This window comes from Balaenoptera borealis, assembly GCF_965194805.1.
Source record: "Balaenoptera borealis genome assembly, chromosome: 13".
In the NCBI taxonomy this organism is placed as follows: Eukaryota; Metazoa; Chordata; class Mammalia; order Artiodactyla; family Balaenopteridae; genus Balaenoptera; species Balaenoptera borealis.
In genome coordinates, this window is record NC_138870.1 from 10,659,450 (window position 1) to 10,673,467 (window position 14,018).

Sequence of the window (14,018 nt, forward strand, 5' to 3'; positions counted from 1 at the left end):
CTGTTAGAGAAAGTAAGCAATTAATCCATGGTCACAGAGGAAGATAGAGGCTGAAACTATAGAATTAAAAGTGGATGAAGATTGGGACTTCGCTGGTGGCGCAGTGGTTAAGAATCCGCCTGCCAGTGCAGGGGACACGGGTTCGGGCCCTGGTCCAGGAAGATCCCACATGCCACGGAGCAACTAAGCCCGTGCGCCACAACTACTGAGCCTGCGCTCTAGAGCCCGTGAGCCACAACTACTGAGCCCGTGAGCCACAACTACTGAGCCTGCGAGCCACAACTACTGAAGTCCACATGCCAAGAGCCTGTGCTCCGCAACAAGAGAAGCCACCACAACGAGAAGCCCACGCACTGCAACGAAGAGTAGCCCCCACTCTCTGCACCTAGAGAAAGCCTGCGCGCAGCAACAAAGACCCAACCCAGCAAAAATAAAAATTAATTAATTAATTAATTTTTTAAAAAGTGGATGAAGATCAAAGGAGGTTTGGGGTGTTTCTTGCAGGTGGTATATTTGAACGTGCTTCCAGGTTGAGGGGAAGAGATAGAAGAGAAGAGATGGAGGGTGAAGGATAGAAAGGGGATTCTGAGAGTGAGGTCTCTGAGGCAGCAGGAGAGGGGGGACTTAGAGCCCTGAGGGCATTTGTTTTGAGAGAACAGGGAAGATCTAGGCAGGTTTTTAAGAGGCTGCCTGGCACAGACCAGTCATGCCTGAGGAGCCTGTGTGTTCTCGCTGAAGGAGAGGGGAGGTCATTTGTTGAGAGTGACTGTTGGGTAGCAGTACAGTTGTGAGGACCAGAGCCATTGAAGGCTCAGCTGAGGTGGGAGAACTTGGACCTTGATTTTGTGGGCAGTTCTGCGTAGTGGTTCTGAGTATGAACGCCAGAGCCTCACTGCCTGAGTTCAAACCCTGGCACTGCCTCTAGCTGTGTGACCTTGAGCAAGTTAGTTGATTCTTCTAAGCCTCAGTTTCCTCTTCTGTTACATGGGGATGAGAATACTAGTCTACTGCAGAAAGGTTCTTGTGAGGGTTAAATGAGTTACTCTATGTAAAGTATGGGACCATGTCTGCCATGTAGTAAACACTGGTGTTAGTGCTCATTATTGTTTTAAATAAAAATGATGACTAATAGAAAAAAATAACAACAAATAATAATGACTGATAGGGAAAAGCGTAACCTTATTGCTGTGAATTGGCCTGTGTGAAGTTTCTTGATACCAGTAGCAGCCTAAATATTGGCTCATTTTAACCTCTACTCTCAACAACCTGAGTATCACAGAGAACTAAATGGAGGCAAGACTGATCATTTATAGCCCAGGCTGCAAGCCCTGCGTGATTTCTTTCATGCCACAGATATGTGCTTTCTGGCATTTGTGTAGTTAATTTAGCTGTTTATCCTGCTCTGTGAAGAGCAAAGTGGTGCCTGGGGAACGTGGATGGTGAGAAATGTGAAACCGGACGGCAGCACGTGATGCGTCCTCGGCTTCTGGGCTGTGGATGCCTTGCCTCTTATCGTTCCTGTGATTTCTGTGATATCTCGTCGTTTCTAGTTAAGGATTCAAGTTGGCAGGCAGACACTTTCAGTTTTAGGTCACATCTGCCATTGAAATCTGGGTTACTGAAAGGTAAAGGAGGAAAGAACGCGCATCTTTCAAATGTGCGGGCTTTCACCAGCGCGGGGGCAGGAGGCAGGTGGCAAATACACAGCCCGAGGAAGACGTCGTTGAGATGTCTGGACTGGCTCTGGTTGCTCTCAATGGGCAAATATATTCATGGTTTAGAATACCTTCCTAACTAAGATGAAGCCGTTAGGTTAGTTTTATTACAGTGGCTGTGTGCTTGCTTAAAGGCCTTGAGACTAAATTCATGAGTGATTCTGGTAGCCTCTGTGTTTCATTGTTAGGTGTGTTGATAGCATGCTGTCTTAGCATTAACCAATGTGAACCATTGAATTGGACGTTCAGATGGACACAGAAGAGTTGCAGTCCTTAGAAAGCCACACGATTTCCTGGGATTATAAAGACACCTCAAGTTTCTCTAATTCAGCCCTTTGGTGGCACACATGAAGAAAACAAGGGTTCCTGAGTTTATTTGGAATTTGTCCAAGGTTTTTCTCCTAGTTAATGACTAAGATGATAGAAGTCAAATCTTCCTGATTGCTGTCCTCTTATCTACTTCACCATACTACTTGTGTTCTACTTCCGTGGAATCTTATCATTGCGTTTCTCTTTTTCATGCAGTAGGCTCTCAACTAGTGTTGGAAGGAGTGAGCTACCATTCATGGGCCTGCACACAGAGCCGGGCAGGGATTTCTTTCAGTCGACAAAACTGTAATGTTTAAGACCCAGCTGGAGCCATTTTCCAAGTATTTGACCCGACTTCCTGTACCGTGTTTCCTCCCATGGGACTGGGGGAGAGGCTGACCAAGGTTAAATGAGTTTCTCACAGTTTGCACAGAGAATCAGTGTTTGAACTGGCGTTAGCATTCACTCTGAGCCCCTTCGATGGAAAGCCTGGTTCGTGAGCCGTTGGCCAGGTGAGGCCGTTACCCTGCCTGCCGCCTTGAACCGAATCTCCTTTAAATGACAATGTTGTTAGATTCCTGTGGCTGCTTTTAAACATACCCTGGCATTGGTCACTGCTTACTTGACTTCAAATTGTATAATGGGTTGGGAGTGTTTAAAGCTACAAAGTTTGAACAAGAACATTTGAGATGTTGGGCTTCTTTTTGCCGAAATACTGAGGGCCAGGCATTTCAGGAACATTCGGGGTTTCCTTTCTATCTTACAAATTACTCTGGTGTGAATTTCAGGGTGAGCCCTTAGAACACGGAGGTGTCCCCCCTTCTTGTCCTTTGGGCAGCCTTTCTTTTTGGTAAGAAGTACAGCTGGTCCCTTGAGTGGCAGGAAATCCAGATGGGGGATTGGACTCATTCTGGTTTGTCTGGCTGTAAGGTGCGCTGTAGAGCACTTCCTCGGGCCTGGGCCCACACTTCCTCTTCACCAGCGCTGTCCTGCCACAAGGCAGAAATCCTGGAGGAGGGCCCAGTCGAGTTTATTACTTGCCTGTTGGAAATGTAGGCTTGTATTTTTTGGCGAGGCGTAAGCAAAACCCAAGGTATTCGACTGCCCTGAGATTTACCTCCGTTCAGGTTCTGGATACGGACGTGAAACGTGTGTGAGCAGCAGCCCCATTTCCCACCTGCCCTAGACGTGCCCCCGGACAGCTGGCTCTGCCAGCTTTCCCAGTACTGGCTGCATGTGCCAGGTACTTGAGCCCCTGTCGCGCTCCGTCCCCGGCTCCTTTCCCGCCTGCGAGGGTAGGCCGTGTTAGAGGCCCCTTCAGCTGAACTGCAATCTGTAAGCCAGCAGGTGAGCAGTATTAAGGGCACATGGTTGTAGAACTGGAAGTAGGGCCGGGAAAAGATATTCCCTGTCCTGTGTCTCTTTCAGTGAAGGAAAACAAGGAATTTTAGCACATTTGAATGTTGCTGTAATGCTTAGAACAATGCCTGGCACATAGTAGACATACAATAAACGCTTGTTAAATGAACAACTTAATATAGTCTTCAGTTCTGTCAGTATCTTTGTCATAGTGACTGATAAGCTTTCTCATTCCATTAGAGAAAATATAGGTTATGAGAGTTCTGTTAGGTACGAGTAGGCTAGACTGCAGCTATAAATAGACTCAGAATTGTGTAATAGCTCAAATGCAAGCAAAGTTCATTTCTTGCTCACGTTCAGGGTGGATGTTTCTGGTTAGCAGGTGATTCCTGCATTGAGTTCAGGGATTCAAGGCTTCTCCCATTTTGTGGCTCTGTCATATCCAGAGACCACATTGCTGATAGCATCCAGCTGGCAGAAGGGGAAAGAGAGTGGAGTAGCACAGATGGGAGGTTCTCTGGGACCAAACCTAAAAATGTCACACATCACTTTGGCTAGAACTCAGTCACATGGCCACAGCTAACTCCAGAGGAGGCTGGGAAATGTAGTCTATATGTGTGCCCAGGGTCGTACTAAATTTTGAGCTACATTTTGAACATCTGTGTCATCTTTGAACTTATGTTCCTAAAATGCATCTTTAGCTCAACTTTGAGATTCACAAGGGTTGATGCAAGGTCCCAAGGTCCCATGGTAGATTTCACTTGATTTAGGTCCTTCTGTCAGTAAAAACCAAGTGATATTAAGCAAACACTTAAGCCATTAACACTAAGTGAAAAAACTAGTACACAACATTATATAGTTAACATGACTTCAAATATGTTAAATATCTTTTTAAAAAGATTAGAAGGAAATATGACAATTAGCTGTGGTTGCCCTTGAGTGATGAGATGACCTGTGGTATTTGTTTTTAGACTAGTTCGTTCTGTTTTCCTGTATTTTACAAATCTCTATCTTGAACATGCATTTTTTTCCAACTTGGAATAACTCTGTTCTCTTTTTCTCACAATATATGAGCCTTGTTAGGGTTCTGTCTCCTTGGCTGCAGCTTTTTGACTCACTGAGATAAGAATATGCCTTTCAGAACATTACATGCATGTGCCTCTACACGTCCACTTCATTAATGAACTCATTCAGCTCTGGGCCAGGCTCTGCTCTAGGCGCTAAGGATATATCACTGAACAAAACAGACAGAATCCCTTCCAACAAAACAGACAGAATCCCTTCCTTGTAGGCCTTACATTCCACTGGGGAAGCAGACAGATAATAAACACGTACAGAGCAAGCCAGGAGACTCTTCCTCAAAACTCTGTCTATACCTAAAATTTATCAAAAATCTTTTGACGAATGACAACCACAGTACCCAAGATTCTATCCATTATTAACAGTCTGTTCCTTGTCACACTTATCTGGATGTTCTGAACTAGAGGCTCATTTGCTCTCTCCGTTGTTACTTGGGAGGACACTTACAGAGCCACCATACTCCTTTTAAAAACATCCCTCATTCTTTCAGGTCTCAAGGATTCCCAAAGGATTTCTCTAGGAAGTGTCCTTAGAGCTTGAGGCAACAGTTAACTTTTTTCCACCCATGTTGACAGACCGTGCTTTGGTATCGTGAGATTTTATTTTATTTATTTATTTTTTAAAATATTTATTTATTTATTTAGGCTGCGCTGGGTCTTAGTTGTGGCATGCGGGATCTTCGTTGAGGCATGAGGGATCTTTAGTTGCGGCATGCAGACTTCTTAGTTGTGGCATGTGGACTCTTAGTTGCAGCATGCATGTAGGATCTAGTTCCCAGACCAGCTATCAAACCCGGGCCCTCTGCATTGGGAGCGCGGAGTCTTACCCACTGGACCACCAGGGAAGTCCTGGTATCGTGAGATTTTAGATGCCGTCCTGGCCTCACTCCCCAGGGCTCGTTCTGCACATGAGTAGAGAGCATGTCGTTTGTCTAAGGTCATGTGAAACAATTACTAGAGCTGCTCTTGCAGAAAGTTAAGGCGGCAGCCAACCTGCAGCCCAGAGCAAATGGGACAGTGAAGGTGTAAGTCCTCTGCAGGACTCTTGAGGAGCTGTGTAAATTAAAGGATTCTTTTAGGGAGTAGAAGTCGTTTCTTTCAAATGCAGCAAGACCAACAATGGGGTGATTGCAAGATGTTATTGTAGAAGCGTGAGCATTCGTGGCACAATTACAATATAGTTTAGAAGTGATTTCTTCCTGCATTCTCGTGCACCTCAGCCATTTTCTTTTTATTAAAGTATAGTTGATTTACAATGTTTGTTAGTTTTAGGAGTACAGCAAAGTGATTCAGATATATATACACACACACACACACACTTTTTCAGATTCTTTTCCCTTATAGGTTATTGCAAAACATTCAGTATAGTTCCCTGTGCTATACAGTCGGTCCTTGTTGGTTATCTATTTTATATATAGTAGTGTGTGTATGTTAATTGCAAACTCCTAATTTATCCCTCCCCCCCTTTTCCCCTTTTGTAACCATAAGTTTGTTTCCTATGTCTGTGAGTCTGTTTCTGATTTGTAAATCAGTTCATTTGTATCATTTTTTTAGATTCCACATATAAGTGATAGCATATGATATTTGTCTTTCTCTGTCTGACTTACTTCACTTAGTATGATAATCTCCAGGTCCATTCATGTTGCTGCACATGGCTTTATTTCACTCTCTTTTATCAGCCATTTTCTCTTTCACCCTTGCTGATACCAAGACTCTGTCAGCACGTACCTGCCCTGCCATCTTGTAATCGTCATAGTTGTGTTCCGCAGAAGCCACTCACTTTAGGCGTCACTGGAGTCCCCACTCCCACCCCCCCCGCCCCGTGTGCTCCCTCCTGCTGGACTCTGCCCACCCTCCATCTCCGCCTGGTGCATCTCCATTCCCATCTGGGTATGCCAACAGCCTGTCCAAATGCACTCCTGCTCTCACCTGGTCAGAGGGGTCTCCTGCCTCGTTCCTCTCCTCGTGCCCCGTTCCTCTCCTCGTGCCCAGGACGTGTTCGCCGGGTAAATCTGGGTGGGGAAGTGGAGTTGTCACTTCAGCTGTCTGCTCGGGTTAGTGACACAGGCCTCTGGACTCTAGGCCAGGTGCACACATATCAGGAGAGGTCACCCGGCACAGTGTTTAAGAGCATGGCCTCTGGCGTACCCTGAGATCTACCAGATGATTATGTTAGTTTTATCTCCATCATCAGCGTCATTGTCGTCTCTTCCTGGGTATCTCTGGTTCTTTCCTCAGGCACAGGGTACAGGTTTTTAGCTGTAAAATACCTACCTCCACACCACCTCCGAAGTCTGTTCTCTACTCTGAGTCAAAAAAGGCGTTATATTCATGGCTAGTTTGGGTGCGTAAGTGAGGGAATTATAGGACGCCTCATTAACCCAGTTTTACATTGCTTAGTAGTCACTTTAGCTCAGGTTTTAAAATATTGAATGTGTCGCTTAGGTCATACAAACTGACATTTATTTCCCTTTAGTCCTGGACATTGGGAAGGGGAATCCAGGTTACTGACGTGGCTCCTGGATTTTCTTCATATCCACCCTCTCCGTCTATTACCATGGCTCCTGCAGCTCCTCTCCTAATGTAGAAGTAAGAGTGGTAACAGTTAAGACTGCTGTCGTTTTTTTACATGTTTACCATGTGCCAGGTCTAGAATAGGCATTTTATATACATTATCATCTACTTCTGACAGATACAGAAACCAAGGTTCAGAGACCTGAAAGGAAAACCATTTAAGGTCACATGGTTATTAAATGGTAGAGCCTGAGACTCAAATCCAGATCTGAAACCCACATGTAAGACTCCAGAGCCCATGCTTTTTCTACTGTCCTTTTCCTTTCCTTCTTTATCCAAAGGCTTTTTACTTGCCAGCTCCTCTCCTTGTTTGTACCTAATGTCCTCTTTCCCTAACCCCATATTCCTTTACAATATTCTCTCCGTGGTTTCACAGCATACTTTCATATTTCAAATGCAGTCCTTAATGGGAAGCAGCCACACTTAAGGAAATAACCCTGATCACCCCACATTTACATCTTGAAGATGCCAGCTCTGCCTATTTGAGGCTAACTTTCCCACACTCCCAATCGGTCACTTTTTCGAGAAAGGGATGTTTACCGTTATCTCGGAGGACCATGGTAGCAATGAAGGTGGACAGAGGGACACCATCAGGGAAGCCGGACAGTGGTCTCGTGCTGCCCCCTCCCACTTGGGAGGGCTGCAGAGAGGGGGCTTTAATGAGAGAGAAAGCAGAGCAGGGACTTCTCAGGGAAGCAGATCTTTTAGGGTGTCTGTGGCCCCTGAGCTAGTATCAAAATCTTTCATAGAGTGCAGTGAAAGTCTCCCAGGGGAGGGAGGAGTGGAATTTCTGCCCGTGAGTTTTGATTTTTACCCTGATCTTTTTCTCGTCTTGTTTTGCTGCCTTTCAGTGTCACTCTAGCCCTTTTCCAGGGGGAGGGGGGACGGACGGGGTGTGTGTGTGTGATCTGCCTGACTTTTATGTTTTGAGCTTTGGGACCCGCTTAAAGGTTTTGAGGTTTCTTTCCTCCCTTCCTGCCTGGACATAATGCCTCCGAGGGTAAGACTGCACGTGAGGAAGTTGGACAAGTCATGAAATAATTACTGGGCACAGTGATGCCATTCAGATTCCTGAGACCCCAGTGTCTCTTCATTCTCTTGGAGGCCCAAATAGAAGGTGTTCCTTTACTGAGACATTTAGATACATTGTTTGAACAAAGGAAACAGGGTCACTGCAAAATGTCCATTATGTGGTAATCAATGCCATTCAGTCTGTGGTGTAATTAATGAAAACACTGTCGACAGTCTGCCCATTGTTTGTCCCTTGCGCAACAGGAAATGGCAGACTAATAAGGAGCTGGAGAAGGCTTACGTAATTCCAGAAGGACACAGAAACTGTGCACAATTGTGACTGACATCCTTCTAACTGCAGGTCTAGGCCCACCTGAGAGGTTCCTCTTCCAGAGGGGCATGGGGACATTTGATTTGACCCTGTCATTTGATTTTTTAAAAAATTTTATTATTATTATTTTTTAAATTTATTTTTAATTTTATGTATTTTTTGGCTGCATTGGGTCTTTGTTGCTGCTCATGGGCTTTCTCTAGTTGCAGCAAGCTGGGGCTGCTCTTCATTGCAGGGCGCAGGCTTCTCTTGTTGCGGAGCACAGGCTCTAGGCGCGCGGGCTTCAGTAGTTGCAGTGTGCGGGTTCTAGGGCATGCGGGCTTCAGTAGATCTGGCTCACAGGCTCTAGAGTATGGGCTCTAGAGCACAGGCTCAGTAGTTGTGGCGCACGGTCTTAGTTGCTCCGCGGCATGTGGGATCTTCCCGGACCAGGGATAGAACCCATGTCCCCTGCATTGGCAGGCAGATTCTTAACCACTGTACCACCAGGGAAGTCCCTGTCATTTGATTTTGACATCAATTCACAATAGATTTTTGTGTTCCTTATGGCCAGAAATGGTGTCTTGAGAAACTTTGTTTTATTCATTTCTTTTTTTTATTATAGTTGGTTTACAGTGTTGTGTTAACTTCTGCTGTACAACAAAGTGATTCATATATATACATTTATATATATATATATATATTTTTTGGCTGCATTGGGTCTTCATTGCTGTGCGTGGGCTTCCTCTAGTTGTGGCAGGCGGGGGCTCCTCTTCGTTGTGGTGCGTGGGCTTCTCATTGTGGTGGCTTCTCTTTGTTGCAGAGCACGGGCTCTAGGCGCACAGGCTTCAGTAGTTGTGGCACGTGGGCTCAGTAGTTGTGGCTCATGGCTCTAGAGCGCAGGCTCAGTAGTTGTGGCACATGGGCTTAGTTGCTCCGCGGCATGTGGGATCTTCCCCGACCAGGGCTCAAACCTTTGTCCCCTGCCTTGGCAGGCGGATTCTTAACCACTGCGCCACCAGGGAAGTCCCTACATTCTTTTTCACATTCTTTTCCATTATGGTTTATCACAGGATATTGAATATAGTTCCCTGTGCTGTACAGTAGGACCTTGTTGTTTATCCATTCTCTGTATACTAGTTCGCATCTGCTAACCCCAGACTCCCAATCCATCCCTCCCCCACCCCCTTGGCAACGGAAGTCTGTTCTCTACGTCTGCAGGTCTGGAGAAATTTTGTTTTAGATCACAGTTGTGACACACAGTTAGAACTCATTTGACAAGGTAGAGCTAGCTATGGAAAAGTTGGCAGTAGTGTTGTGTGGTGGCCCTTCAATCAGCAGATCTGGAGCCCAGCCCTGGCTCTGGCAGTACCTGCTGTGTGGACTGACCCACTCTGGGGTGGCCTCCCTCTGTAAAGTGAGGGGGGTGGGATTGAATGATCTCCAAGGACCCCTGCAGCGCTAAAATTCCATGTTCTGAGCCCCCTCTGTGAAGTCAAGGATTGTGAAATGCTTATACAAGTGAAAAATCAGAGTACAAAGTGTACAAGCAGACTTTGCCAGTGAAAATGTCATTCAAGTTTATCTGCTAACAAATAGTTTATTCCCTTTGGTTTCCTCTTAGTTTTTGTTTTGTGAATGTTCACATTATGTCTGGAAACTTGTTATTTTTGTTATTAAAACAAGAAATGGTGGTTAAATTAGAAACAAAAGTGTTCTTTCATTCTACTGGAAAACTGTAAAACTTGCCATTTCAATTCATCTGTCAAGAATTTCAAAAAGGTCCTGAACACATTGCCCAACATGGTGTATATTTAATTGAAAGGAATTGATATTTGAGTTAATGAGCTCTGTAGAAAAGGTAGGCGAAGATTAGGCTAAAAAGCATGGGTTTGAATCCTGGCTTCACTGCTAGTACAAGTTGTGTTACCCTGGACACATTTTTATGATCTCTGACTCCCTGATTCTGCAACTCTAGTAGGAGAAGGGAATTTTCCCCGTAGGCCTATTGCGAGGAATAAAGATAATGTTTGTGTAGTACATAGTACAATGCCTACTTAATTGATACTCAATGAATAGTAGTTGTAACTGTTATACATTATTTTATTACATTAATTAAAATATCTAGGGAATTACTAAATATTATATACTGTGTTCCACCTTCCTGGTCATCCTAGTATACTATACATAAATTGCTAAAAGAAACAGTCCCACTAGTATGGATTTCAGTTTTTGTTTTTGGTAGACGGTGTAGACTGAGGTTTGCCAGAGAGGGATTTCTCTTCTTGTCTGACTTACAGATCAAGGATGTGATAGGAGAATAAATGGCAAGAGTTTACTCTTATAAGCTGTCATTGTAAACTGTTGCCTTCAGAGTCACTTCAAAATGTCCAGTATGTGGTAATTGGTGTCATTTAGCCTATGGCATAATTTTTGAAAACGTCTGCCCATTGTTTGTCCATTTTGCAAGAGAGAGGCACCCCGGAGAAGGTTCCCACAGAGAGCTCCTAATCCTCTGCGGGGATGGTCATCTGGAGGAAGGTCAGAAAGCCAGAAAACACAGATTTTCCTTGCGGCATGGCATGCAGGATCTAGTTCCCTGACCAGGGATCGAACCCGGGCCCCCTGCATTGGGAGGGTGGAATCCCACCCACTGGACCACCAGGGAAGTCTCTGCTTACAAGTTTTTGTGTGAACATATGTTTCAGTTCTCTTGAGTATATATCTAAGAGTGAAATTGCTGGGTCATATGGTAACTCTGTGTTTAATTTTTGGCAAAACTAAACTGTTTTCCCAAGTGCTGCACCATTTATGTTCCCAGTAGCAGTGCACAAGGCTTCCAATTTCTCTACATCTTCAGCAACACTTGTTATTGCCTGGCTTTTTATTTCAGCCATCCTAGCGAGTGTAAAGTAGTAGCTCTTTGTGGTTTAGGTTTTCACTTTCCTAATGACTAAAGATGTTGAATCCCTTTTCATGTGTCCAGTGGCCATTTTTACATCTTCTTTGGAGAATTTCAAGCTGTATTTGCAACACCAGATTTTGCCCTTGGGACAGTACTAATTTATAGAGTACTAACTGCTAACTGCTCTCTAATCAGGAGAATTGGTAGTTCTGAGAACACACGAAAGGGTGAAGCTCTGTATAAAACATTGAAGCAGTTTCTTTTGAATGTGATCATATAATTGGAGAATTTCTTAGTTTTATTTTAGTACTATGAAAAACAAATCTCCAAGCGTATTTGGCCATTCAGTGGAATTTTTTATATCACATAACATTACATTTTTATAGCTCTGATCTGTTTTTAGATCACTCATATATATCATCTCATTTGTAATCTTTATAACATTACTGTAAAATTGGATGGATGGACAGACGGACGGGTATTATTATTCCCATTTTTAAAAAGTAGAAGCTCAGACTCAGTTTGTGATGTGTCCAAGGACACATAACTAGTAGGATTTAAGTTCAAGCCTTCTGACTTCTATCTTTTTATGTTAGTGAATTATTAGCCATGTCAAGGATGGGGGGGTGAGCCTACATTGCTAAAAATCAGTGATACACCCATCTCCAAAAAGACATTAGAGGCATGGCCACGTCCCCATAGATTGTTATTGACCTGAAAATTCATTTTTTGGATAGCTGTATAACAGAATGAATTCTCAGTTTTCCATTTAGCCCCTCTAGCTAGAAAAAAATTACAATAAAAGGAGAATTGTGCATCACTGTGTATTCATTACATTTGGGGGCACAGAAGGATATCCATCGAAAGTACAAAGCTGGGGCTGGGTTTGGAGGGGTTTTTTTTTTTGGTGTTTTTTTGGCTGCCTTGGGTCTTCGTTGCTGCATTCGGGCTTTCTCTAGTTGTGGTGAGCGGGGGCTACTCTTTGTTGCGGTGCATGGGCTTCTTATTGTGGTGGCTCCTCTTGTTGCAGATCATGGGCTCTAGACACACGGGCTTCAGTACTCGTGGCTCACGGGCTCTATAGCGCAGGCTCAGTAGTTGTGGCACGGGCTTAGTTGCTCCTCGGCATGTGGGATCTTCTCGGAGCAGGGCTCGAACCCGTGTCCCCTGCATTGGCAGGCAGATTCTTAACCACTGCACCACCAGGGAAGCCCTGGGTTTGGAGTTTAAGAAGAGAGCAGCCCTTGGTTTGCTGGCCTCAGCACATCGTGGCCTCCACCTCCCAACCCCCATGTTCCTAAATTGACCTCCTTGGGAAACTATAATTTAAATGTAGAATGAGTGCAGAGAAAGTGAACTATTTGAGACCAAATAAAAATTGACCTTGAGGCTTAAGTTAACATTAAGAGCTGAACATTTAAAGGGTGGGGAAGATGAGTGACTTTTTAAAATGTAGTCTCAATTAAGTCCTTAAGCAATTTTTTTTTGTTTTTAACATTTTTAAAAACCTTAAGTTACTGAGGGAGAGGAAAAGCAATAGTCTGTTGATCATATAGACTTGAATTTTGTTAACTGTGAAACACAATTTACCTATTCATTTTCTTTTGCTCTATGAAAAAGTTAAATTTGCTTTTGACCACCTTGAACCTATCTACAACTTAAGGTTTTAGAATTCAGAAGATGTACAGTCTTCTTTCTGAAGCTCTTACTGTTGTTCACGCATCTTTTTTCTAACTTAGAACTATAGGCCCTTGTAGTATGTATCCCTACTTTGACAAGGTTACCTTTACTTTGAAAAGGAAGTTACATCAAGCATTTAGACATCTTCCATAGGATGACCCACCTGTCCCAAACCAGCATCAAAGCTTATTCTATCAGGAATTTTTTTTTTAATATTTATTTATTTATTTGGTTGCACTGGATCTTAGTTGAGGCAGGCGGGCTCCTTAGTTGTGGCATACGAACTCTTAGTTGCAGCATGCATGTGGGATCTAGTTCCCTGCCCACGGATCGAACCCAGGCCCCCTGCATTGGGAGCATGGAGTCTTATCCACTGTGCCACCAGGAACGTCCCCAGGAAATTTTTAATAATTTTTGAAGCAGTGTACTCTTGTTGGAGAAGATATCATTCATTAAAGCTCTTCTGCTTGTTTTCAAAGTATTTTTGAAAAAAATATATATATCTTCAAGTACATGGGTATTTTTAAATTTTACTATGTTGGGTAGCAGCAAACAGTGGTAATAGTAACTCATTCTCATGGCTGAACATATAAATCAAAAACACATGGAAGGACTTGTAGGTAAATAATGATTTCAGTTATTAAGTAGTGTGAAATGTTTCTGTAAGGGAACTTTGGGGTGAGTAATGTGACTCTTTTGTAAGATTTTCAGTAGCAGGAGTTCAGAACAGAAACAAAACATGCCAGCAAAAAACACAATGGTAGATTGTCCTCTGAGTGATTGCATAAGCCTTGAAGATATTTAGTGTAACAGGGATGAGGCATAACAATAGCTCCCTGCCTTTACAACAGAGATACATGTGCCTATTTGGATATCTTCAAATGTCATTCTTTCTGCCCTTATTTACTTAATCTTGCTTTTCTATTTTTCATGTAGGAGAGGTTTCTAGACATAGTTTCTCTTTCAGTTCACATTTATTTTATAATTTACGGAGCTCTGGGGGGTTTTTTTGGTTTTGTTTTTTGGTGGTTTTTTTTTTTGGCCATGCTGCGCGGCTTTGCAGGATCTTAGTTCCT

The 14,018-nt window shown here is 43.7% G+C and overlaps 2 protein-coding genes across 4 annotated transcripts in view; one reads left to right on the top strand and one right to left on the bottom strand.

The window, feature by feature from the left end:
* The window catches only part of BORCS5 (BLOC-1 related complex subunit 5), a 97,244-nt gene that overhangs the window by 69,476 nt on the left and 13,750 nt on the right, over positions 1 to 14,018 (top strand). The gene's annotated exons all lie outside the window — the stretch shown is intronic.
* Positions 1 to 14,018, bottom strand: part of DUSP16 (dual specificity phosphatase 16) — a 126,230-nt gene that overhangs the window by 7,975 nt on the left and 104,237 nt on the right. The gene's annotated exons all lie outside the window — the stretch shown is intronic.